The following is a 26,738-nucleotide window of genomic DNA, read 5'->3' as shown; positions in this document are numbered from 1 at the left end:
GCCTCCACGCCGCCAGTGCTGAGGCGGCGGCTGCTTCCCCGCGGACACGGGGTGGGAAAAGGAACCGAGAGGCAGGGGCCTGGAGCGCCCTCCCCGGGCCTCCTGGGCTGCGGCTGCGCCTCCCACTCAGAAGGAAAATCCCAGCGGTTCGGTTCTCACCGGTGCTGGGGCGCACTTCGGGGCGGGGGTGGGGCGTTGAATCTGCCCGTGGCCCCGCCCGCCCGAGTGTCCCGGGAGGGGAGGCAGGCGGGCTGCAGGCTGCAGCTCCAGGCCAAGGGGCAGCCCGGCTCCTCCACACTCCGCAGACGCCCCCCCCCCCCCCCCCCCCCGCTTCTGCTTCTGAACCCCCAGCGTCACACCTCGCCCCAGTCCCCGTCCTTCTTTTGTCTCGCCCATTGTTTTGTTTACACAGGCTCTTACTGTGTAGCCCAGGCTGGCCTCGAACTCAGGGCGATCTACCTGCCTCAGCCGCTTGCTTGCTTGCTAGGATGACAGGTGGGCGCTGCCACACCCAGATCCTCTTGCCTGACTCTTGCCCCTGAGGAATGGCCCATTCTCGGGGATCCTTTTCCTGACAGTCCCCGTCCCCAGCCCACATGGAGATGGCCCAGGGCACCTGCGAAACCCCAGAAAACCCTTCTTCATTGGCATCACTCGAAGGGCTCAACACGCGGGCGGCAGCCCCCTGGAGGGAGACAGAGCCGGGGTGGGCACAGTGCCTGGGGCCTGGAGTAAAGATCCCATGTTTCCTGACGGTAAATGCCTAGGTGTGAAGAGGCCGAGAGCACAGCTGGGCACGGGGGCACACCCGTCACCCCAGTGCTCAGGAGGCTGAGGCAGGAGGATCACCGTGAGTTCGAGGCCAGCCTGGACTCAATGAGACCCACTCAAAAGACAAAGGCAAAACCACAACGACAGCAAAAAACAAAGTAACCAACAGAGGCAGTCACTGGTAATGCCCTCCTAAAAAACTATGTAGCAGAATCGCTCAAGGGCCTTAACAATGTTCTTAGTCTTTATTTTTTAAATTTTATTTTTGTGGTCTGGGGATTAAACCCAGGGCCTTCCCACTGAGCTACATCCACAGCCTTTTAAAAGGAAGTTTTTAAAATTTTTTTTTGGTTTTTAAAAAGCTAAGCTTAGCTAAGTTGCTAAGTTGCTCAGGCTGGGGTCCGTGAACTTGGGATCCCCTGACAGCTCCCCAGAGTGCTGGGATCACAGGTGTGCACCACCACATCTTGACTCTGTTCCCAGACTTTTAATACCTAGGAATGTATTTTCAGGCAGTAGTTAGCTTCATAAAAATTTCTGCCCAAGAATTTTCATTTTACAATTGATCTCATTAATGTACATGCAAATTAACACCTCTTGTACCCAAAATAGAGGAGTAAATAAATAAATTCTGGTATTTACATACATACAATAAAATATTTTAAAGCAATTAAAATGCACTTGAAGGGTAGTTGATAATATAGGGAGATGTTAATGTAAAATTAGGCTGAAACCATTAGAGATAAAATTGTAGCTACAGTGTAAACTGACTGTATAAAAACACATAACCGTGTGTATTGATGGACAGAGTCAGGTGCCACACAAAGGGAGTGATGGAGATGTTTAGGACAGAGGCTCCATGAAATTCTGGTGGACCCGAAACATTCTGGCACCAGGTAGCTGCTGTAATAATGTACAAGGTATAATCACAAACTACAGTGAATGTTTAGATTTCTAAAAAATGATTATAATAGAAGTCACATTTCCGTAAATCCCCTCAAAACCATTCCTCTTGCTTAGCACATACTTAGTATTCTTTTTTTAATTTTTAAAATTTTTATTCGTCCATGTTTGGAATATGTAACAGTCACATTCCTCGTGGGGAGATGGTAGATATATATATATATATATATATAAAAAATAAATTAAGATGTGATATATATATATCACATCTTAATTTATTTTTATATCCCCTTCCCTTCCGCTTCCTCCCACCATTGTCCTCGACACTTTCTGCAGCAGCTCTGTAGTCCTCTTTCCTGTCTTTAATTACACTGCTGTAGCTGACTTGTTGCCCCGAATTGATTTAAAATATTTACTTTTCCTGGTTATTCTGACTTTGGGAAAGAAGCAGGAGGCACCCGGTGCCAGGTCCGGTGACTAAGGTGGGTGAGGACATGGTGCTGTTTTTTAAGAGCCTGCTTTTCCACTGTCTGTGGTCACACCTGGTACAGACCCTCAGGAAAGAGGACTCCAGAGCTGCTGCAGAAGTGGCAAAGAGGATGGGACGAGTGCGTGTGACCCGAGGGGAGGACTTTGTGGGGATTCGTGGCAGTGAGTCTTTTACTGTAACAATGTCTAGTTCAACACTCACTGTACGTTCCGAACACCTCACAGTCTGGTGCACTGCTCTTGTGCCAGTGTGAAAGGCTGTCTGCACACAGGTCCCCTGCACTAGGATTGCATGTAGCACACAGCACAGCAGCGCATCACGCAGGCTCGAGGCTGGGTGAGGCCACGTCCCCCCGCCCAGTGTGCAGGAGGCGACGCTTTGTAGGTTCACATGGTGACAGAATCGCCTTGGACACTTCTCAGCTCTGTGGACTCTCAGGGCTCGAGAGCTGCCAGGGGGAGCAGGCGCCTGAGCCCTGTGGGGAGGCACCGAGCCACTGTCAGGATCTCGGCATCCTCCCCTGCACTGTGGGGCAAGGTGGGCGGGTGCAGCACAGCACAAGGCCAAGTGCAAATTGTTTTAAACCAGGCAAATGAGCTCTTCAGCTGGTGCCAAGGAATTCTCCATTTCAGCAGAGTGATTTTGTGCGTGCTCACTACAATCAATAAAACCGCCACTGCGGGGGAGCGTTAGACTCTGTCTTTAGGAGGTGATGTCACGGGAAGCAGCCACAGATTTCTTCTCATTTGCTAGCCTGACTTGAGTCCTTTTCAAAGTTGGATCAAGCCTGCAAGCCTGTGAACTCTCTCTTTCATTGTGAAATCGCTGCTCTCACGAGAGCCAGATTGGTCCGGTGACAGCTTTGAGGCACCCACAGTGCCTAAAGGTGCTCAGTCTGGGGCACACTCCTGACTTCAAGGAGCCACGAGGCCCTCAAATAGGGTGCTGACTTGCTAAGCTGTGCAGGCTGGACTCAAACTTGCGATTCTCCTGCCTCAGCCTCCCAGAGTGCTGCAAGATCCTGTATCAAAACAAAAATTAAAAAGATTGGGGGATGCAGATCAGTGCGAAGGCCCTGGTTGCAATCTCCGGTAGGCCAAAAAAGTGCAAAAATAATTAAAACCTATATTTTACTTTACCTAATAGATTGAAAACATCATTGCAACATGCAATCAGTGGAAAATTATTACGTCTTTGCGTGCTTTACACTTGAGCCGTTTAATGTGGCCTAGTCACATTTCAGGCATCGTTGGCCGCCTGTGGCTGGGAGCTACTGGATTGGGGAGCACAGCTGCGGAAGTCAAGCACCTTTCATCTCCAGCACCTGCAGAGTAGTATAGTAGCCCTTTAATAAGTACTTGCTGAGGTCTCTTTCTCTCTCTCTTTCTCTGTCTCTCTGTCTCTCTCTCCCTTTCTTCCTTTTTTTCAGTACCAGGATTGAGCCCAGGGCCTTTGCACTGAGCTACATCCACAGGTCTGTCTTACACAGAGGTGTTGGATAGACCAGAACTCCAGGAGCGGTGTGCATGGTGACCCAGTGCTTGGACTCGTCCAGCTGCCCTTGGGTGTGGCTGTGCTGGCAGACGACCCAGATGGAGCCGCTCGACCTCCTGTGTCCTGGTTCCTCATCTGCAAAGAGCCTCCAATGTCTGTCTCCCAGGGTCCGAGGGTCATGGGGCAGGTGGACACAGACTGTGGCATGTGTGGCACACAGCATGCATGCAAGGAGCAGGGTGTCAACAGGCTGGGCACTACAAGGACCTGGAGTTTGGCAGCGATGCGTAATCTGGCCCAGCTAAGTGGCTCTGCAGGGCAGACTCCTGTTTGGGGAAGCGTCCTGGGGACTCTCAAAGCCTTCACTGTGCTGCCCTTTGTGGCTGTGGCTGGGAAAGTCCTGTCAGCCTTGGGCTTCCTAAGGAAGCACCGTGCCAGGTGTGGCGCCCCGTGCTCTGGGAGTTGCCACCTTCCCACGGGACTGCAGGCGGCTACTGGAGTGGGCAAAGAAGGGCCCCATCTCCGCTGGCTCTGCCCACCCCGGCCCTCCTCGCCAGACAGGCACCCCTGACTTTCCTCTGAAGCGACAGACTTAACCAGTGCCATTGCAAGCAATAGAAACTGAGCGTTTCCTGATCATAACCTAGTTTTGAAAATGAAAAATGGGCAAAATGAGCCAGACGCGTGGTGGTATTAAGAAAAGCAAAGGTTAACTTAATAAAAAACTCCTTTGTGGTGGCAGGCAGGAAGTGAAACAGCTTTAAATGGCAAACATTTCTCAATCGCTGAATGCACCAATAAACCTGGCATTCTTTCCCCTTTGCCCCCTTAAAGTAAAAGAGTGCCAGACCTAACTCGGTGGAGACAGGAGGAAGGCTGCGGCTGTCCCACAGCCCCTGGAGCCCGGCTCAGCAGGAGTCCAGATCACAGGCAGTTGTTGGCCCGGCTGAGGACAGAGGAGGCTGGGCCGGGGGCTGGATTATCGACTGCTTGTGGGACCACTTTGCCGACTTGTCAGTCTGTCTGCCAGTAGCAGCACAAATGTGGAATCTTCCAGGGTAGCCTGCAGTGCTCTGAGGGGGTGAAGAAACCCCAAGTCCCGTGAGCAGCATTTGCTTAGCCTACTGGACAACATTGCCCACATTTCTCCTAAAACTCAGGTTCTTTACCCAGAACATAAAAACCCGGAGAAGGACGATCAGCTATTTTCCTAAAAACAAATAATGAAACAAAAAAACTGCACTTATTTATCGAGCGCCAACCCAACAGAGGAGGGCCGGGGAGCCGAAGATGAATGTCACCGATAGACTCCTGCTTAGTCGCACTTTCTAAGATTTATTTATAGATGTTAAACAGGATATGACACAGGGAGGTGTTCTGTAAATACCCCTTAATTGATTAAAACACAAGAATCTATTTGCAAATCTTTAAAGAAATAGGTACATTTAAAAAAAAACAGCAGTCGATTTTAATCAGTAACAGAAATAGTGTCAGGTGGAATTATGTTAATTTAAATCAAAGTTCGAGTTAATAGGAAGTAGCCTTCAAATTAATGACTTTAGTATCTTTCTTAGAAATTCTTTTTTCTGGAGACAGGGTCTCACTGTGCAGTTCAGGCTGGCCTTGAACTCACTATGCAGCCCAGGCTGGCCTCAAACTTGGGCAATCCTCCTGCCTCAGCCTCCCGAGTGCTGGGATTGCAGGTGTGCACCCCCACACCTGAGTTTTAAAGATTCTTAGGATAGTCTTGGGAGCGTTCTGTGACATTTGGTGGCTGACAGGCTAATAAGGCACGGAGAAGTCGGGGATTCTGGACCTCCAATGTTGTCAGTGTTGTCACTAAGCTTCTCTCTAGCCCCTTCTAGCTGGGAAGCTCTTGAATTTCCCAGGGCCAGAGTTGGCTTTGCCATCACCTCCATGCCACCTCTGGTTCAGTTCTGCTCCATGGTGTCTTCCTAGTGTCCGTCCCCTCCAGGCCAGCTCCTCAAGGGTGCCGGCCCTGAATTCCTTATCTTCATGCCACTGCCCCACAGCGCCTGGGAAGGAGTGGCCGAGGGGACACAGGGCAGGTCTGGTCCCGGGCAGAAGCTGTGCTACAGTTTGTGGCTGGCATTCTTCATGCTGTTTCCCGTACTCCTGCTGTCTTCCTCTTTTCTCCCCAAGGTAAAACACGAAGCCAGCTTCTCACTTTGCAAAAGGTGGGTTGTACCCCCACTTTCGGGGGCTCTCTTTGCAGGTGAGAAATGTACCCTAAGTCCCCGAAGACAGTCCTCAGTGAGGGGCTGGCAAATGTGGCTGCAAACTGAAAGCGCTCGCCCCTGGAGTTCAGTGGGAAGGGCACTGTGTGGTTCTCGCCTAATTTCAATGTTTTCCCTGTTTGTCCGCCGGGGAAGTAAGCAGCTGAGGAAGCTTGGTCCCACCCCCAACTCCTTGTAGCCAGATATCATCTGTGATTTTCCCCTCATGGATTCTTCCTGCTTAAACCTACTTGAAACATCCTCTTTGCGTATGGAAAACGGCTGGCTTTCGCGGTCTCCACAGCTAGCAGGTGACAACCGTTACACGGCTGGGGCTGTGCTCATTTTAGGGAAGTAGTTTTTTGTTTTGTTTTGTTTTGTTTGAGCCCTGATAAACAGAGGCCTCTCTCTCAGGTGGAGTGATTGCAAACATGTTGTGAACAAAGGCCATTTGTAGGGCTTTGCGGAACTTCCTTTCCTCCCATTTCTACAGAAACTGCTCGTAGGTGGGTGGCCTAGCGAGCACGCTTCCCCATTTCCGTCCTTCTGATTATCCTCGTACCTCAGACCTGTGGCTCCTCGTTTGATAAAGAACAACGGTTAGGGGAAGTCTTTGTCATCACAGCACTTGGCTTCAGGAACTAAGCACTCACCCCTGCCCTTGCGCCCTTTCAAAGAAACCTCTGCTCAGGAGCCCAGCAGGCTGAGGGCACTGGGGACTGAACTCGAGGTGGGGACTTCAGATGAGCCACGGGCACTGTTGCCATGGAGACGATCCATCCCTGGAGGAAGCCCAGGGAGGCACTGGGGCTGAGAAACCATGAGGAAATCACCTGCTTTCAACAACTTGCTGGCATGAGTGCCTCTCTGGCTTGTTCTGGCTCACAAGTGAGTGTTTGGTGCTGGGTTCCTTGAACTAAACTAGAATCAAAATGGATCAAAGATCTAAATACTAAAACAGAAACTCTTAACGAGCCAGAAGATCAGATCGGCAAAACTCTTGAAGACATAGGTGTGCAGGTGAGGCCTTTTTGAATAGAACTCTAATTGCACAAAAAATAACATCAAGGATCAACAAATGGGATCATAGTAGATTAAAAAGCTTCTGGATCGCAAAGGAAACAACCAACAGAGTGAAGAGACAGCCTACAGAATGGGAAGAAATTTTTGCCAGCTTCTTCTTAAACAGAGGAGTAAATCTAAAATATATAAAGAACTCAAAAAAAATTAGACTTCTCAAAATAAAAGAGGCAATTAAAAAATGGGCAACTGAAGTGACTAGACAATTGTCAGAAGAAGTACAGTGGCTAATAAATACATGAAAAAATGTTCAGCATCTCTGGCCATCAGAGAAATGAAATTAAAACAACCTTGAGATTCCATCTTACCCAGAGAGAATGGCCACCATCAAGAAATCAAATAATGACAAATGCTGGTGAGGCTGTAGGGGGAAAAGGAACCCTTCTACATTGCCAGTGGGAATATAAATATAAACTATGGAAATCAGTGTGGAGATTCCTCAGGAAATTAAAACTAGAAATTCCATTTAGCCCACGTATTCCCCTTCTAGGTATCTTCCTGAAAGAGTTCAATACATCGTATCACAATGATCCATGCACACCCATGTTTATAGCAGCACAACTCATAATAACTAAATCTTGGAAGCCACCTATATGTTCATAAACAGATTAATGGATAAAGAAAATGTAGAATTTACACACAGTGGAGTACTACTCTGCTGTAAAGAAGGATAGATTTGAATCACTTATGGGAAAATGGATGCACCTTGAGACTATACATGTACTAATAAAAATAAAAATGAAAAGCAAGAAATAAAGTTATATTTATATAATTGTGCCAATTTTAAAAAAAAGACAAGCAAAGGGAAGATGAGCACTGTTTCTTCCCCTAAGAAACACAGCTTGCTCGTGCTGTGGTGAGCTTCCAACACTCTTTGGGGCCCTCAGAGCCCGCAGCGAGTTGGGATCCCAGAAGGAGAAAGGGTCCCTTCCTTATTTGGCCTGCAGGACTCAGGTGCTTCCTGCCACTCTGCAGCTCCTGGCTATCACTGGGGACCCTGCTCTTGGATTTTCTAGCTGTTGATCACACTACTGTGGCCCCTTACCACACTGGTGGCAATGCTAGCTCCCTTTGTTGAAGACCTCCTGTGTGTCCAAGGGTTTATCCATGCCGTGTCCTGTTGTGAACCTCATTTTACAGATGAGAAAACCAAGGACTGAGAACCAGGAGACCCTCTTGAAGGTCTCAGGGGTCAGCACTGTTAGTGCAGGGGATCCTCATGAGTTTTCTGCCCAGTGGCCCCTCAAGGGCGCCCTTCGGGCCTCGCCTTGTGCTTTCCTCGGGATGGTGCGAGGCTTTGCTTCCCTGGCAGCTCCCGCTGTCTGCTGCCAGCGCATTGTCCCTTTCCGTGGCTTTCTGTTTGCTCTGCTTTCCCCAGGACTTGGGTCGCCATATCCCAAAGACGGCCTGTCTGTGACAGACAGGGAGCATGGTTCTCCAGGGGAGCACCGCAGCACAATACTTGACCCCACCTCTGGCCCTGGGTGCCTTTCTGCCTACAGAGCCCCAGAGGACACCGATAGGACAGCGCTGGGGACCAGGGTCTGGAGCCAGATACTTGGCTCTGCTAGGACTGGGACGTGGAGCGGCTGGCTCTGAGGCTTCCTCCTCCGTGGCTGCAGCACCGGACTGAAGCGTCCACCTGGCCGGGCCGAGGAATGACGCGTGGGTAGCGCTTGTTACCAGTCAGACTCCAGAAACGCTTCCCACTGTTGCTGCCACCCTCTCTGGGCCGTGTTTCGGTAACTCTCCCGAGGAGTCTTCGCAGAGCTGGGAAGGCCAGGCCAGGCCTCCTGTCTGCGCACACAGCGTGTTCCCGGGGAACCTACGGGGCGGGCGCGGTGTGGATGCCTCCCCATCCCCGGAGCAGGGGGCTTCGGGAGGGGAAGTGCTCAGGAGGCGCCCGCCGCAGGAGGCGAGCTGTTGCCAGCAGAGGATGTGGCTCAAGAAAAGGTACGAGAAATGAAAGTCAGGAGGGGAAGGAGTGGGACGCTGAGGTGCCTCGAGGACAAGGAAGAGGCTTTGCAGGCTCAGGTGGGAGGAGAAGGCGGTGGGAGGAGAAGCTGTGGTGGGCGGGCGCCACCGTCCCTCTCCCGGCTGGGCTGGGCTGCGTGAGGAGGTGGTGGGGCGGGGGCTGCGGAGACTTGAGAGCGGAGCACGCTCGCTCCCGAGGGAAGAGGGAAGCCCGGAAGGAGGGCGGGCCCGAGAGCCCCTGAGGGCTAGCGCTGGTGCCCCATCTTCAGCGGGCACACACGCTCCAGCAGCTGTGGACCCCGGTAATGTTCCGGGGTTGCACAGTACTGAACAAGGACGGGCTGGGGGCGGAGCCCATGGTGCAGCGCCCTGGGAGGGGAGGAGCTGGGAGGGAGACTGCTGGTCAGAGGGTGACACCCAGCTCCAAGGCTTTGTCCCTCCACCCGCCCTTCTTTCCTTTGGAAACAGTGCAGGAGATCGAGCCCGAGGCCTTTGCACCAAGCTACATCCTCAGCCCTTTTCTTCTTTTATTTTGAAACAAGCTCTCGTTGACTTTGTTAGCCTACTTGCCACCCTCCTGCCTCAGTTTCCCAGAGTGCTGGGATTCCGGGCCTGTGCTGCCGCATCCTTTCCTTCCACATGGTAAACACAGTGTGGGAGTCCACAGGGTGGGTCCGCTCTCAGGCTGAGCTGCGAAGAAGGCTGAGCTTTAACTGCAAGCAGCGGAAAGAAAGAATAACAGCTTCCATTGTGCTGAGCCGACTCCTTTCTGCTGCGGGCATCGTGGGGAGTTGATTGTTAACAGGAGGCAGGGATGAGATGGTTTTGCAGAGCAGTGTGTGTGTGTTTGCGTGTGTGTGTTTGCATGTGTGTGTGTGAAAGAGAGAGAGAGAGAGAGGGAGAGGAGCTGTTTCCCTCCTCAACTGAGTCACTTGACTGTGTCCATCTTCGAGGGGAGAGGCATCCCCTACCATCCGGTTGCCCACCCACGACATGGGGTCACCTCTGATCCCTCGAGTTCTCCAGGCACAGTGGACACTGTGAGCTGAAGTGGCAGGGAGATCCTTGCTCGCCCTGCTCCCAGCCAGCATGGACACTGTCCATCAGTTTCCTTGCAGCGGGGACCGAGCACAAGATGGCCAGGGCTGCTGGCCTCTCACACGTGCACTTATGGCCTTCAAGGGATGACAGCACACACACATGGAAACAGTGCGGTCAGTTGAGTGTGGACAAGCATAGTACTGCAGTCCGGACTTGGGGCCGAGTCTGTATCATTCGCGGGGGATTCGTGAGAGGCCGTGTGTATTTCCTGAGCACCTAGAAATTCTAGCACCGGGTGGATAATGGCAGCAACATGGCATGGGTGGATGAGTAGGGCTTTTTCTTTCAGTCTACTAAAAGTTGAGTTCTTTTCCCATAATGTCTCTAGTGCTGAACAATAAGATTTGCTCTAAATTGAAATTAGAGTGTCTAAGTGTTCAGCCCAGTCCTATTAGAAAAATTACACTGCTGGAATACTTCCTTCCCCTTGAAATACTGTTGGGAAAATAGTTTTTTAAAAAATTGGCTTTGCAGTCTTTAAAAATATCCTCAGTACTGCAAAAGCTGGGTTTCCCATCACCACAGCTTTCTCTGTGCTTAGGATCAGTAGAGAAAATTAAAAAAAAAAGTTTGTGGTGCTGGCGATTGAACCCAGGGCCTTGCCACTGAGCTACGTCCCCAGCCCTGTCAATTTTATTTTTTGGTTTTTAAGACAAGGTTTCTCTATGTAGTTCAGGCTGGCCTTGAATTCACTATGGAGCCCAGGATGGCCTTGAACTCACTGGGATCCTCCTGCCTCAGCTTTCTGAGTGCCAAGAAGTTTGGGCTGAACCAAAATGACCCAGCCACAGGTCCTAAATGACCAAGCAGTCAGGTGCTGTCTGTCCCCAGCAGGCAGGAGGAGGGCCTGTGGGAAGAAGGATGGAAAGGTGGAAAGAAGGAGGGAAGGAAGGAAGGAAGGGAAGGGGAACCGAGAGGGAAGGGCATTTCTCCACCAGGAGAACAGACTGGTGTAGAATGCACTTTGCTGACTGCTTGGTCCCTGCTCAGACACCCTGAGGTCCCAGTTCTCATCCCTCTGGTCTCAGTGTCTTAGTTACTTTTCTCTCCTTGCTGAGACAAATTCCTGACACCCCAAGTTAAAGGAGGAAAGGTTTATTTAGCTCACAGTTTGTAGAAGTTTCAGTCCATAATGGGCTGGCTCGAAGGCAGGGTGGATGGCAGAGGAGAAACAGCTCATGGTGGGCAGAAGGCAGCAAAGCAGCAGGGAGCAGACAGCCTCTTTCTGTCCTCCTATTGTATCCAGGCTACGGGGTTAAGGTGGTGCCAAACCAGCTGTGGGCTGATGCAGTAATTGCCACCCTCATCCCCAGGACCCTCGATCCCAGCACTGTACCTTGTGGGTCACACTCCCTAGCTGCCACCCCCTCTGAGGAAGCCCCGCCTCTGACTGCAGAGGCTTTTGGGTGTCCAGACCCAGGGTGCTGCTCGGTCTCCCCTGTGCTCTGGGTCAGCTGGTGGCCAGCACTGTGGTCCTGAGCTGTTCCTTCTCTGCTCATGTTGGACTCGGAGCTCCTGAATGCCTACACCATCATGGACCAGTGTGTCCCTGGAGGGGACAGGACTAAGTGCCAGCAGTGACACCAGCAGTGCTGGCACCTGGCTCCCTGTCAGACACGGAGCCCAGCACATGGCTGCAGGAAATCGGTGTCCCGCGCCCAGGGGCACCAGGACCCTCTGCAAGGGGCAGCAAGCCCCATTGGCATACAGAGGTCACCAGCAGCATTTACCCAGTGCCTCTGTGGCTGGCCTGGCTGGCCCTGGCTCCCCTTCCCAGCCCCATCTCAGTAGAAGATGAAACTGTCTTTCAGGGTAAACTGACGCCCCAGGGTGGCCTTCCTGGCCTGGTCTGTCCTGGGAGGTCAAATGTCCCCACTGAGCTCTGGCCTGGGCCTGCAGGTCTGGCCCTAATGTCAGAGCAGCTGGAGGTGGCTTCCTGCCAGCAGTGCCAAGGTCCTGGGGCCCAAAGGTGTCAGCCCACGACCCCGACTGGCTGAGTTCCTTCTGGTTCCTCCCGTGCCCCGCCTCTGCCAGCCCAGGTGCTGGGGACACTCCTTCCTGGGACAGCACCTTGCATGCTGCCACCGCCCATCCCTCCTCTCCTCTCCTCTCCTCTCCTCTCCCTGGGGTCCCGAGAGGAGGTGGGGGCCGGTGACCCCGCCGGTGCCCGGGGCCCCTCTGCAGCCCATGCGGGGCTCCTCCCATGCCCCAGCACACCTGGCCCTCTTTGGGGCGGGACAGGGTTGAGAAAGCACTAAGGTGTCCCTGCCCCTTGCAATCCACGGAGGCCCGGAGGCCCGGAGGCCTGGAGCAGCGAGGGCTGGATGCATAGCTACATGCTAGTGCGCAAGCGCGGGGCGCGGGGCACGGGGCACGGGACCGGGGCCGGGGGAGGAGGGGGACCCGTCCTGCATCCTGAGCGGGTTTTGGGCCCTCTGAGGTTGTGGTCGTGACCTCCACACCTGCCACGTGACGCTAAGCACTCGCCTGTGGCCTCCGAGGCAAAGAGTCTCGTCCCCCAGGGGCTGGATCTGAAGGGTTTGGCTCTTTGGGAGTTGAAATCCCTCTGCCACCCCCCCAGCTCTTTCTCAGAACTCGGGTTGAACCCAGGGCCTTCCCATTGAGCTACATCCCCAATTTTACTTTATTTGAGACAGGCTCTCACTAGGTCACTACGTTGCCCAGGCTGGGTTTGAACTTGTGGTTGTGATCCACCTGCCTCAGCCTCCCAGAGCACTGGGATTGCAGTTGTTCACCATCATGCCAGGTTTTGGAGCCCTCTTTCCTGAGTGCCTTTACCAGGTGTAATAAAAAATATGGTGAGCACTGCTGCTGAGTGCCATCCAGCAGAAAGGCAGCTCGTAAAAGTATGACGCTGTGTCCTCATCCACCTTAGTCACCGGATCTGGCGCTGTGTGACTCCTGGCTCTTCCCCAAAGTCACAGTGACCATGAGAGGGAGATGTTTTGGTTCAATTCAGGACACTGAGGCAGCCAGGACAGCGCAGCTAAAGACCCTTAGGAAAGAGGACTCCAGAGCTGCTGCAGGAAGTGACGAGGACGATGGGATGAGTGTGTTCGAATGGAGGGGAGGATTCGGAGGGGATTCAGGGCTGGGTGTCTTTTACTGTAGGACATTTTAAGAAGTTTAATCATCCACCATACTTTGACCATACCAGGTATGCTTCTCAGGGCAAAGCTCTCCGATGCCCTGAGTGCATTTCAAAGTTCTGTCTCAGGGATGAAGGGCTGGGATTGAGCATTCTGACATCTGATTCCTGGAGTCCTGAGTTTGAATCCCGACATTGGCTCAGAGTCAGGTTTTCCCCAGACTTAAGAAGTGGCTCTGGTCACAGCCAGGCTGGAGCCGTGCAGGGCATGAGTGCAGCCGTCCCTCCGCCTGCTTCTGCCCAACAGGAACAAGGGTGGAGCCCTCGGGACTCGGGTCCACCTCTGCTCCACTGCACCCCAAGTGTCAATGCGGGCAAGGCAGCAATCCTCACTTCCTGGGAAACCCAGCCCAGATGCCACGGTCACCCACCGAACCAGACGCTGGGCAGCGCATAAACTTTGTCTGTGACCCATCAGAGTGATGCACTGGGCCCCGCTGTGGTGGCGACAAACCTGCAGAGAGGAAAAGGTGACTCACCCCTGCCCGGCCCCGGCTCGAGGCTTCTCTAAGTTGTACAATCAGTAAGAAGGGAATGAGAAAGCCAGCCCAAAGACGAGGCCCCAGCGCCCCAGGGTTCTGGGAGTTCAGCAAAGGACACAGGAGCTTGGGTGAACTCCAGTTGTGCTGGGGCAGCACTTAACTCTCACGCCAGCACACAATGATTATTCTGCGCTATCCAACACCCGGGAGACCCACTTGTGTGAGAATTGCTGAGTCTTAAATGAAATTAGAGCAACTCCTGTCAACAAGGCGAGGAGAGAGAAAGCCCAACCCCAGAGGAGGCCCGGAAACCCTAGGACACCCTAAATACAGTTGGCCATGAGAGTCAGAGCCAAACCAATGTGGGGTGCCCCTGCTTGCCTGCTCACCCCGGGGAGTGGCCTGACTCTGCCTCTTGCTGACGAGGGCACGCACTGTGGCAGGGGGCAGGCTCTTTCTGCAGGTCCCCGTGTCCCCACCACTGCTGGGCTTTGCTGTTTTATGTCACTTTACAGATCTTCAGTGTGAGGAGGAAGAGCATTTAAATCCGGGTTTGGGCTGTGCTACTGCAATTCTGTTTGCAAATTTTTATCACTGCACAATCGAAATACATAACGATGACAGCCACCACAGGGAGCTGGGGCATGGGTGTGATGCAGCTTAATTCTTTCTTAATGCCCTTGCTCTTCCTCAACTTCCTCCTCCCATTTCTTGACCCCCTTCCCTTTTGGAAAAATTTATCTCCCTGTTTCCTATTATCTATCTTATTGTTTTGCTCTTCATCTATACCTTATGTTTCTCCTGTAACAAATAGCACATGATATTTAAGCTGTGTTTGATTTATATCAAGTAACATTATGGTCTCAAACCCCATGCATTTTTCTACAAATGATTCAAGCTTATCCTTCTTTATGGCAGAGTAGTACTCCATTGTGTATAAATACCACATTTTCTTTATCCATTCATCTGGTGTTTGTTTGTTTGAGGCAAGTTCTCTCTATGTGATCCAGGCTGGCCTTAAACTCACTATGTAGGCCAGGCTGGCTTTGAACTTTCAGTAATCCTCCTGCCTCAGCCTCCTGAGTGCTGGGACCACAGGCGTGTGCTACCATGCCAAGTCTGATGCATTCACCTATTGATAGATTTTGTGTGTGTGTGTGGTGCTGAGGATTGAAGCGTGGACCTTCACACTCAGCTACATTCCCAGCTCTTTTGTTGGTTTTAAATTTTGATAGAGGGTCTTGCTAGGTTGTCCAGGCTGGGCTCAAACTTGTGACCCTCCTGCCTCAGCCTCCCAGAGAGCTGGGATTGTAGTTGTGTGCTGTGTCTGTGATTCTTTTCTGTAATTTATTTATTTTGAGACAGGGTCTCACGGTATAGTTCAGGTTGGCCTTGAGCTCACTCTGTAGCACAGGCTGGGCTTCAACTCACAGTGATCCTCCTGCCTCAGCCTGGGAGTTTACATATGTGTGCCACTGCTCCTGGCTTTTGTTATTCTTTTAACACACTGAGACCTGAACATTTAAAAACATTTCTTCCTGCTTCTCTGTGTGGTGGAAGGGCTGACGTGTGTGTGTGTGTGTGTGTGTGTGTGCACGCACACTTGTTACGCTCAGTGTGCACAGGTGGACAGCACAGGCCCTCCCCTCACACCCGCCCCTGTGCAGGAGCCCGGGGTGCCCCGAGTGGGAGTGGGAGGGAGTGTGGGTCAGCGCTGGGCCCGCCGCTCCCCGCACCCCAAGTCTTTCCAGCCCCTGGCCAGCACCCTCTCCAAACGAGGCCCCTACGGGGAGGGGACAGGCAAGTTCTGCACCATGGCACAGGCCCCGCTCCACAGGCCACAACCCTAGGCTTGGAGGTCATGGGGTGGGGACCTGCGCCCCGCGCCTCCGCAGCTCTAGTGCGGATCTGGGTCTCGAGGAGCTGGGCTGCGGTCTGGTCTGGGCCTTTGAAGACCCAGTGCAGGCAGTTCCGCTTTGCTTTCATTCTCTCTGCTGTCCTCCAGCTGCCTTCTCTGACATTTCCTGCCCTTTGAACCCCATTCTTTCTGCTGACGAGGTGCTGAGCTCTAGGAAGGTTTCTCAGAGTCCCCACCCTGTGCCCACCAGGAGGGGTGGATGTGTTCCCAGCCCCACGGTGATGCCTCAGGGCATCAAGCCCAGGCCCCCTGCCCACCCCAGCGGCTGCACCGTCACAGGGGCCTGGCTGGCGGCAGAAAGCTCCCCGGTGTCTTCTGTCTTCGGCAGGCTGCTGTCCCACCCCATGGACAACATGAGACCCTTCCACCCCTGTGCGATTCCGTATCTTGTAAACTGGTGCAACCACTGTGGAAGTCAGTGCAGAGACTCCTCAAAGAACCACAGTGAGAAATTCCACTCCACCCAGCTGGCCTTCTGGGTAGTATCTTCCTGAAAGAGTTAAAGGCATCATAACAGTGATCCGTGCACACCCGTGTTTATAGCAGCACAACTCACAACAGCTAAATCCTGGAAACAGCCCATATGGCCATCAACAGAGGAATAGAAAAAGAAAGTGTGGCGTTCACACAAAAGGGAGCACTACTCTGCCATCAAGAAGGATAAACATGAGCCCTTTGTATGAAAATGGATGCACCTTGAGACCATAATGCTAAGTGAAATGAATCAGACACACAAGCTTAAATATCACGTGGTTTCTCTTATGATCTTTCTCAGATGGTAAAGGATCAAGAGATAGAGGAGGAGGATGGGAGGGGAGAGAAAGGGGGTGAAAAAGGAATGAAGATGTCTTATGGTCACATGACCACGCCCCTCAGGACCGGAAGCATTTTGTACTCCAAGTATGGACTAATAAAAAAAGTTGAAAACAAAAAACTTTACCCATTAGGGTTCTTACAAGGAATTCAAAAAGACACAAACGTGGTAAACTGGTTGCTGATGACCGGATTGGAGGGACATTCCTACCTTGACGACTAACTCAATAAACATACCTGCTTCCATCTCAGAGTGATGGTCTCAGTTTCTATGGTAACAACGTGGGTGTTTCAACAGGAAGTGGAGGCTGACGCAGGAAGATTGCAATTTCAAGCCCAGCTTGGGCGACTTAGCAACTTAGGGAGACCCTGTCTCACAATGAATAATTTAAAAAGAGCTGGTGATGTAGCTCGGGGCCAAGCCTGCTGTTTCGCTTCTGACTCTGACCTTCAGTCAGCCTGACCTCACCCACAGATTCACCCACCTGGGCCTCAGTTTGGTTATATAAATTAATATTGGGCAGCTGGGTGTGGTGGCACACACTTGGGAGGCTGAGGCAGGAGGATCCCCTTGAGTTCAAGGCCAGCCTGGGCTATACAGTGAGACCCCATCTCAAACAACAACCACAGAAATGACACAAATGAGCTGTTTGATTGGAAAGAATCCATGGAGCCAAAGAACTGCTAATAGTTCAAATTGTCCACTTGGATCTCAGTTTCAGACAGTAGAGAGATGCATTGTGGTAACCCATGTTTATCTGTGTGGATGTAAAACATGTTTCTCCAATTACTGTCTAGATCAATGAAACAATTTAGGAAGTCAGGTTTGGTTCATTTAAAATGGACAGGTGAAGAGCATCTAATTGGAAGTCTTCCTTAGCTGGCTTAGGAAATGTCAAACTCACTATTTTCCAGCAGTGGTTCTAAGCTCGGTGTGTATTAGGAAGGCCTGGGAAACTGCAAAGAGGCCCCTGGTGGTTAGGCTGCCCCTCAGACTTGTGCCCAAGTCCTTGGGGCTGGGACCCAGGTGTCAGTAGCTTGTAAATGTCCCCAGGTGAGTCCAGTGTGCAGCCTCTGGTGTCTTAACCTGGGCTGCGACACTCACGGGACCCTGGATACTAGGAATTGCTGGAGGGAATTGGCCCCAATATCCTTCAATTAATAATAAAAACTCAAGGTATATTAAGAGTGAAAAATACACTGCAAGTCCATTTTATGGTTTTGAATTCTTTTTTGTTTGTTTTTGAAACAAGGTCTCACTATGTAGTTCAGGCTGGTCTTGAACTCTCAGGGATCCTCCTGCCTCAGCCTCCTGAGTGCTGGGATTACAGGTAGGTATGTGCCACCACGCTTTGAATTCTTCATTAAGAAAAACCATTGTTTACACCTAACGTAGTGGTTAGCACAGGTGCGGCTGGCCCAGCCTTTTCCTTGCTGCCCCTGAGAGTTCAGTTCCTTCTCAGCAGAAAGGAATTCAGGAGTCCGGGGCCTGCCTTCACACGGCAGTGTGGCTTCACGAGGCTGGTCAGGGCAGGCTGTGGGGGGTGTATTTATGGTCTCCCTGGTGCAGGCAGGTGGGCGAGGAAGTCAGCTGTCAGGGAGGTGATTTACCAAGGCCAGAGGTACGCCCTGCCCAGCACCCTCCCTCAGAGCTGCTAGGTGGCCTGCAGTTCCCTCCTGACCATGAAGTCAGAGGCCCTGGGGAAGCGAAGGGTGCTGTGGCTATTTTGAGACAGGGTCTCACCATGTTGCCCAGGCTGTCCTTGAACTTGCAGCGATTGTCCTGCCTCAGCCTCCCAAGTGCTGGGATTCCAGCTGTGAGCCACCACACCTGGCCAGTACTGGTACCCATTCTCCAAATGAGAAATCTGGGCTCGCAGTGCTTACGGCGGCTGAAGGACAGGTCACATCCCTGCCACGGTCCTGGTCCTCCTTACTGAAGTAGCCACAGGGCCCGATGGCTGTGGCCCTGGCTGGACATCCTTCTCATCCTTCTCATGTCTGAGCACTAGGTCCTTCCTAGGCAGTCTTCTGTTTCCCATGCCCCTGTTAAAATCCTCAAAGCTAAAAATCTGCGTGCCATTCAGTCTTGATTTTCTTTAGATAAATCCTTAATGGTAGGATCGCCTCTTGGACTGCATTAAGTTTTGCAGATGTAGGTTCAGTACCTTCCTCTCTCTGAAGGAGAGGTTGGGGACCTCAGAAGAGGGTAGGCAGAGGAAGCGAAAAGCAGGTCCGAGCCAACGAAGGCAGGCAAGCTCTTTCCATGGCAGAAGCCGTGCCCGGTCCCAGAACACTTGGTTTGTAGACTACATGGCCAACCGTCTAGGCTCTAGTTTGTTCTGTATCATCTAGAGTTACTGATGCTAAGCCAGTGCTAGCTTTTCATTTCCTTTGAATTAAAAAAAAAAAAGCATATGTGCCTTTATTGTCTTCCTTTGCTAACCGGTGCCAAATTTTCCCATGTAAAAAATACTAGCTAAAATTCCAGTGCCACGCAGGAAGGAGACCTTTATGCCTCCACCTGCACGTTATGATGCTAATAAACACGTTATCAGCTCATGAAGATGATGGCAAACAGGTGACTGAGGAGGTGATAAGTCAGTGGTGAAAATTAACAGTTCTTCGCAGAGAAAGCCGGGAGAGGGCTCCCCCCTCCCCAGACAATTGTGGCGTGTGAATTTGCAGCACTTAAATCATTATCGGCAATTAGTCCCTGTCAAAAAGGTTGCAGCTGGCTTCAATTACAGGTACGGATTTTATAATTTGAACTTAGTAGCGTGTCTGAGGAGGATTTGGAGGAACCCTCTCCAGGAGATTTGCGATTTGAGAAAAACTTCAAGGTGTCTCAGAATTCGACAGTTCATTCCTCTCAACAGTGCTTTGTTTTTGACTTCTACCTTTCTAGAAAAATTTCCAAAGACTTTACCCTTCTACTGCTTCCTTTGCTAACAGAAAAATTGCTGCTGATTAAAAGTTTTTTTTAAATTACTAAAACACTCCCAGGGATTTAGCTCAGTGGGTTCCGTCGCCTGCCTTGCAAGCGCAAGGTCCCGAGTTCGATCCCTGGTACCAAAAAAAAAAAAACAAAGACTGAAATTACAAAAGCATGACAGGCACATGATAAGAAAATCCAAGCAGCCAAGAAGGCTGAGAGTGGAAACACATCTTTCACTTTCTCATCCTCCGTCTCCCAGGCCAGGAAGACGAACAGTTTTGCTTTTCACTTTTCTAGAAATTACCATCCTGATTTCATCTTTGGAGCTACTTTGACTGCATTGGATTGCTGAATTAACTTTGGACCCTGGGTATTAACTCCTCACTGGGAAAGATAAACCGTGGAGACTCACCACACCCACCATCTCTTTCGTGAGTTGATCACTGCTGATTGTGTATTCTTAAAGTCCTCTGTAGCTTCAACAACACTTACCGTATATGCCTATTTATTGATCTACCAAATTTATTCATTCTTTTTTTTTTTGAGACAGAGTCTCACTGTGTAGCCCATGCTGTCCTCAAGCTCACAGTGATCCTCCTGCCTCAGCCTCCCAGAGCGCTGGGGTAGACCTTAACATGGGGAGAGGATCTTTCTCAGATTACCTGGGTGGCCCCTGTGGTCCCATGAGCCTTTCTCTTCACAGAACTTCCTCTGGCCTGAGGCAGAAGAGACAGAAACAGAAGAAACCAGAGCCACTGAGCTCTTGCTCCCAAGGTGCTCTGCCCGCCACTCCAGATCTGGGGACACAGATTCTGGGACAGCAGCTCCACATCGGGGCCCAGGCCCTGGACCCGAGACCTGGGCAACAATGGACGTGAAGCTGCCCAGATTGCAGTGATCACTGCGGCAGGACAGACGGGACTCAGACGCTCTCCCCGTCCCTGGCTCGTCACTCTGTGCCCTGGGTCCGCAGGGCCCTTCCTCGTCCTCAGCTTTGCGTTCCTGGCCGCAGGGTCACCACTGGCCCTGTGCCCTCCCCTCTTGGAGGCTGTGGTCAGTCAGTGATGGGGACTTGGCCTGGTCTCAGGCTGAGCCCCTGGGACTCGGGCGTGCAGTGGGGGGAGTGTGTGTGCAGAAGGGGGTCAGTGCCCCTGCTCCGAGAGCTGGCGGTGAGCTCCTCGTGCCCGGGTATGGTGGCCACCCTGAGCCTCACCTTCACTGGCCTCCATGATTCTGGTTGGGCTAATTGTTTTGCTGTGGTGCTGGGCACAGAACCAGGGACTTTGTACTAAGCTCTCGCTCTCCACCCAATCCCTTGATATTTTGTATTTTGAGGCAGGGTCTCCCTAAGTCGCTAAGTTGGCCAGGCTGGGGTCATGGGGCACTGTGCTCATCAGTGAATCCATCATGGGTGAGTTCAGGGCTGAATGTGCTGTAGGAGGTGGGGCCTGGCTGGAGGAGGTCACTGGGCTGAGACCCGGAAGGGTGCGTTCCTGTCCCAGGCTCCTCCCTTCCCTCTCTGCTTCTCAGCTGCCATGGGCCGAGCAGCTTTCCTCTGCCACAACCTCCTGCCATGATGTTCCTGCCTTGGACCAGCTGACCATGGACCAAGCCCTCTGAAACCACGAGCCAAATTAAACCTCTCCTCCTTTAATCTGTGGGTGTGGGGTATTTTGTCTTGGCAACAAGAAAGTAAGGCAGGAGCATTAGTATCTGTAAAGTGTGCTGAACACCTGAACTAAATGAACCAAATGTGAATCTAGGTATGAATATGTTTTCCTGAGTCTCAGGAATTCCTACCATGTAGCCTGGCAGGGTTACACAGTTACAAAATGTTACCAACGGCATACATTTCCTCATATTAGAAAAAAATCTCATTATGGAAAACTCAGAGTGTAGCATTTTCCTCAACCCTGGAAATCACACAGCAGCACACAGCCCTGGCAGCAGTGGGTTCTCTTTAGTAATTAATCCTTTGTTTATATGAAATTTTCACATTCAAAATGTTTGATTTGCGCATCCACACACCCTGCTCGTTTGTGCTCTGAGTGTGTGGAGCTCTATTTCTAATTGCTCAGCTTAAATGCAACTCTCGAAAACTGCTTTTCTCCCCTTTCTCCTCCTCCCAAGTGCCCTGACCAGGTTTCTCCTTCCCCTGGTTCTGACCTGGCTATTGCTCTGTTTGGCCCCCTGTCAGGCACCACACATAGATGCTGTCCCCTCAAGTTCCTTCCCGACAGCTGAGTGTGGTACTGAACATGTGTGATCCCAGCAGTCTGGGAGGCTGAAGCAGGAGGACTGCAAGTTCAAGCCTAGCCTGGGAAACTAAATGACTTAATGAGACCCTGTCTCAAAACACAAAATTTAAAAAAAGGAACTGGGTTGTAGCTCAGTGTGAAGGCCCCAAGTGCAGTCCCCAGAACCACACACACACACACACACACACACACACACACACACACACCCAGGCCTTTGCTCCGCTCTTTCCCTTGCATTCCTGAGGCAGTGCCCTACTCCAAGGCCCGGCACCTCCACGTCTGCTCTGTGGTGTGTGGGGCAGAGGCTGGGAGAAGCTGAGAAGTCACTGTTACCTGGGATGTGCGGAAACTGCGTGCACCCTGCTGTGGTCACCTCCCTATGTCCATCAAGTCTTCTCCCCACATTCTCAGGTCAAACCAAACTCCTTACAGGTTTTTCTTTTCCTTCTTCCATTCTTTTTTTTTTTTCTTTTGAGACAGGGTCTTGCTTTGTAGCCCAGCTGGCCTCAGACTCACAGCGATCCTCCTGCCTCAGCCTCCTGAGTGCTGAACTCACAGGTGCATGCAGCCATGCCTGGCTTAGGGCTGTATCCTTTGATGTTGGGTGCTTCGAGCCACCTTCGGGCATAGCCGGGTTCGATTACATCTCAACATCTGCATAACCCTCCAGAGGTTTCTTTTAGTCCTGGTATAAACAAGCCCTTTCTCTAAGGTGATTGCTTTCATCTCTCTTGATAGGAAAACCTTAGCTGTTCAGGGATGAAGTCTCCCACCACCACTGTGTCTTGTCCTGTGACACAGCCCTCAGTACCTCCCTGTGCACTCGGAGCTCCTGCAGCTGTGGCTGGATTCCCAGTGCCCCTCTGTGTGATGCTGAGGTGGCCCTGCTCAGGGGCACTTGGGCTCTGCCACCTCGGCCCCTTGGTGGGGCTGCTCCTTGCTCTCAGGGTGATGAGCTGAGTGTGCCCTAAATCACTGCTTGTCCTGGACCCGTGGAAAGAATGTGGGGCCATTCGGGATCTGTATAAATTAGCTTTATATCGTATTAATGAGGTGCTAATTGCATTTGCCGCCTTTTTAATGCAGATTAACCTCATTCTGTTTGCCCTGCTGTGGGCCCAGCCTGATACTGCAGGCCCTTGACTGCTGTCAGGGTGATTATTGGTGTTGCTGTCTCTAAGGAGAATGGCCCACCTCCGTTCAGAGCTACACATGGGGTCTTCCAGGGTAACAAGGCCACTCTGACAGTGTCAGTCTCAGCTGAGCGTGGGAATCCCAGCACTCAGCAGGCTGAGGCAGGAGGATCACTGTGAGTTTGAGGGCACCCTGGGCTATATAAAGAGATCCTGTATCCAAATGCAAACAAACAGAATTACAGTGTCCCCCAAAGACAGGGACATTTATGAGGGGTCCCTCAGGTAACAGCTGGGTGCAGAGCGAAGAGGGAGGAGCTGCAGGCAGCCGGGAGTCCACCAAGGCAACGGAGAAATGAACAGCGGCCTACAATAAAGGCCACAGACAATGCGGCAGAACACCCCTGCCCCGGAAATCAGAAACTCATCTGCAAGACGCCCAGGTGGCCCAGGTGCTGTGGAAGCCAGAGGGTGCTGACCAGAGGCCACAGGTGCCAAAGCCCAGGGCGAGGCATGCGTGGCCAGGGGAGAGTCCGGGTCAGCTGGCTGCTCTCTGTCGGGTGGGCGCTGCGAAGGCTGCTGGGATTCAGCGGTGGGGAGAGGACGCAGGACCAGAGCCTGCAGTCGGGGCTCACAGGGCTTGGCTGGCGCAGGAGAAACCCTTCCTGCCAGGAGAAGTGACAGGGGAAGAGTCCGCTCACTGGGCTTTCCAGTTCTTTCTCCGGGGGGAGTCTGCCGCTGTGCATGTGTGGGGCCCCTGGCGGTGTTTGCTGATTGACTGATGGAACAAGGCAGAGGGCTGGGGTAAAAGGAAGGAGACGCTCTTTCTCTCTCCAGGGTGGTGCCAAGGAACTGGCTCTTGGGTGCAGGGCAGACTCCAGCATCCTGTGGGAACTGCTGAGAGCCAGGCGCTTCATGCCCTGGGCTGGGGCTGCCACCACTAGCTGATGGTTAGAGTAACAAAAGAGGGATGGCGTGGGCACATTTTCTCAGGGGTTTTTAGGGATTAGTCTTGGTTGGAAATATTTGGACACCAGGCCAAGTGTAGTTTTGAGCAAACTTGAAGTTTTACTTGATCAGCATTTTAAAAATGGACCTCATTGGGAGAATCTGGCGGCCAACTTGAGCTGACCCTGTGTTTAGCTGCCGTGTGAGCTATTATCCCACCATGGCACGAATCCCTCCAGCTCACTCCGATGTCCTGCTTTTCCTGCTGTTCTCCTCCTAAGACAGGGACACCCTTTGCCACCTATACCTTTTGTGGCATGTTGCGCACAGTCTACACTCATGAACCTTTTGCTGAAAATATCTTTCTGTGAGGATTCCTTTGGAGGGTATCTTTTCAATATGGCACAAAGTAAACACGAAACTACTGAAATAATTTCCCAGCTATTTTAAACCAAGAAATCCATCTGGACTTCACCTGCCTTTTATTTGGAGGCAGAATGCACCTTGGACCTGACACACACGGAGCCGTGTCACCCAGGTAGCAGCTCACGGCTCATGCCCGGTACAGCGCGTTGCAGGGAGGGTTGTGCCAGGTGCTCAGAAGAGAGAGCAGAGCACCCGATTAGACTCTGTCATGCTTTAGATCTATATTGTCCCCAAAGGTCTTCAGGAGGTGACTGAGCATGGGGCACTGTGCTCACCAGTGGATCCATCATGGGTGAGTTCAGGGCTGAAGGTGCTATAGGAAGTGGCCCTGGCTGGAGGAGGTCACTGGGGTGTGACCTGGAAGGTGCTTTCTTGCTCCTGTCCCTGGCTCCTCCCTTCTCTCTGCTTCCTGGCTGCATGAGGTGAGCAGCTTCCTCCACCAGGCCCTGCTGCTGTGATGTTCCTGCCTTGGAGTGCTGACCATGGACTGAAACCTCTGGAAACTGTAAGCCAAATTAACCTCTCCTTCTGTCAGTTGTGGGTGTCGAATATTTGTTCCTGTGAAGAAGAAAGTGACCAAGACATAAACCATGGTTTATTTTGGCTGTCCTCACCTGTCTGTCTGTCTATTGCCTGCCTCTGTCTCTCTCTGGACCCACTGCCCCATGAACACACTTCAGACTGCCTGGCAAAAACCCCCTGTCAGGCACGTCTGTAGGCTCTGCTTTGCAGATATGCTCACAAGGAGTGAGAAGATGTGTGGAGGTTTGAAAAAATCCCAGGCAGGCAGACATCCTGGTGTGGGGAGAGGCAAGAGAAGCCCTGTGTTTTCCCCACCGATGTCTTATAATAATTAAAATCCATCTTTAAACAACAGCAAGTTGCATCAGAGTGTGAATTGAACAATGTGAAATCATTAACACCTAGTGACTATTTTCTCAGATGGACACACGAATCGGGAAGCTAATAATGAATTAAAGAGAAGATAGTGGCAGATCTAGATGTGCAGAGATCACAGAGTGTGCATATACAAGGTGTGATCAAAATACATAGTGAATGTTAAATGTCAAAAAACTTATTACAGTGAAAGACACATTGCCATGAATTCCCCTCAAAGGGTCTTTATGAGGTGTGATCAAAAATATGATGACTGCTGCTGGCAGCGCCTCCCAATGGAAAGGCAGAGTGGTCACAGCGTGATACTGTGTCCTCATCTACCTTAGTCACTGGATCTGGCACCGTGTAACTCCTGGTTCCTCCCCAAAGTCACAATGACAATGAAAGGAGGTCTTGGGTTTATAGACAGAGCATGAACCAGTGCCCTATGCACCTAACCCAGTTATTAACCTCACATTGGCAGCATGACAGGTTTCAGAGAGATTTTTAAAAACTGAAACACAGTTTAGAATCAAGTCTAATGAAAATATGAAAAGTTAGAAGCAGGCCAAGGTTAAGGAGCAGATCAAACTTTGAAAACAAAGTGGAGCAGACACTTGAAGCTATAAAAGGTTAAAGATTGACTCATTTCCAATTAAAGTAAGATTTTGGAGCTGGGGTGCAGGTTTTTTCTTTGGCAACACATGTATCAGGGAGGGTAACAATAGAGACACTGAAGTCAGAAAAGAATTAAGTACAGCTGACTGGCTGGCTCGACCAAGCGAAAACACGGAAATATATTTGAAGAGAAGGCAGCTAGAAATCCCTTCCTTACGTCTTCACGCATTGCTCGCGTTCACGGGCTAAACAATCCATGCTGTTTTCCGAGCGTCTTGTCCTGGGCCCACCTTGAGTGCCAGCACGTTCTCCTGTCGCTGGTGTGTGCGTGAGGCTGGACCTTCCCTCTCCAGGAGAGGAGCTTGCTGCTGGGAACAGGTTCTTGGAGGAGCATCTGGATGCCACAGTGATGGCTTTGGATGCTGTCCAGAGAGGACGGCAGCAAGAGGAGGCCAGGCGCAAGGGGGGCCCTGTGCTGGGGAAGCCAGGAAGGCTGAGGAGCTGCAGATGTGGGGCCCGGGACCCGGCCACTCTGGGAAGGGCCGCACTTGGCAGAGGCCCGGTGACACTGCTATTTGGCAGTGACACCCACTCTCAGCTGGGTGGCAGGAGGGCTGCTGGGCAAAAATAAGGCAACTGATTTTTTACTTGATTTTCGAGAGCCAGAACATTCCCACAAAGAAGTAGGAACAAGCTCAGGGACAAAGCCATTCATTCATTCATTCACTCCACAAAGCTCTATTGGAGCAAGATGTTGGCCGAGCCTGCAGGCCTGGCCTGGCCTCTGCCCTCCAGAGATGCGGTGCAGCGGTGGAGAAAGATACCCAGAAGCACAAGGCGATGCTGAAGGGGCACATCCGGCTCAGGACACTGTGGACCCAGGGCAGGGGTGCAGTGTGGGGTCAGGGCACCCAGGAGGGGCGTGGAGCTGTGGTGCGGACAGCACTGGGGCCCTGGCGGGAGGGGCTCTGGGCCAGGGAGCCTCAGCGGGTCAGAATAGACTTAGGGCTTCCTTAATGACTATCTGGAGGCATATGAATTTTAATTTTATTAGCCCGCACTCACCGTGCACAGTGATCACACGCACAGCACATCCTGATTCTTTCTCC

General features: G+C 51.7%; 1 long non-coding RNA gene across 1 annotated transcript; it reads left to right on the top strand.

The window, feature by feature from the left end:
- Nucleotides 1–8,117: 8,117 nt before the first annotated feature.
- On the top strand, nt 8,118–21,368 carry LOC147821649 (uncharacterized). The gene is made up of 3 exons (XR_015446726.1): nt 8,118–8,928; nt 19,668–19,801; nt 20,074–21,368. It is a non-coding gene; the product is annotated as an uncharacterized LOC147821649 (long non-coding RNA).
- Nucleotides 21,369–26,738: the final 5,370 nt, after the last annotated feature.

This window comes from Heterocephalus glaber, unplaced genomic scaffold (genome assembly GCF_053883595.1).
Source record: "Heterocephalus glaber isolate CG9 unplaced genomic scaffold, H.glaber_assembly_v1.0 deba00001724, whole genome shotgun sequence".
Classification (NCBI taxonomy): domain Eukaryota; kingdom Metazoa; phylum Chordata; class Mammalia; order Rodentia; family Bathyergidae; genus Heterocephalus; species Heterocephalus glaber.
Note: the sequence above shows the minus strand (reverse complement) of the source record. Positions and strands in the feature narration are given on the sequence as shown.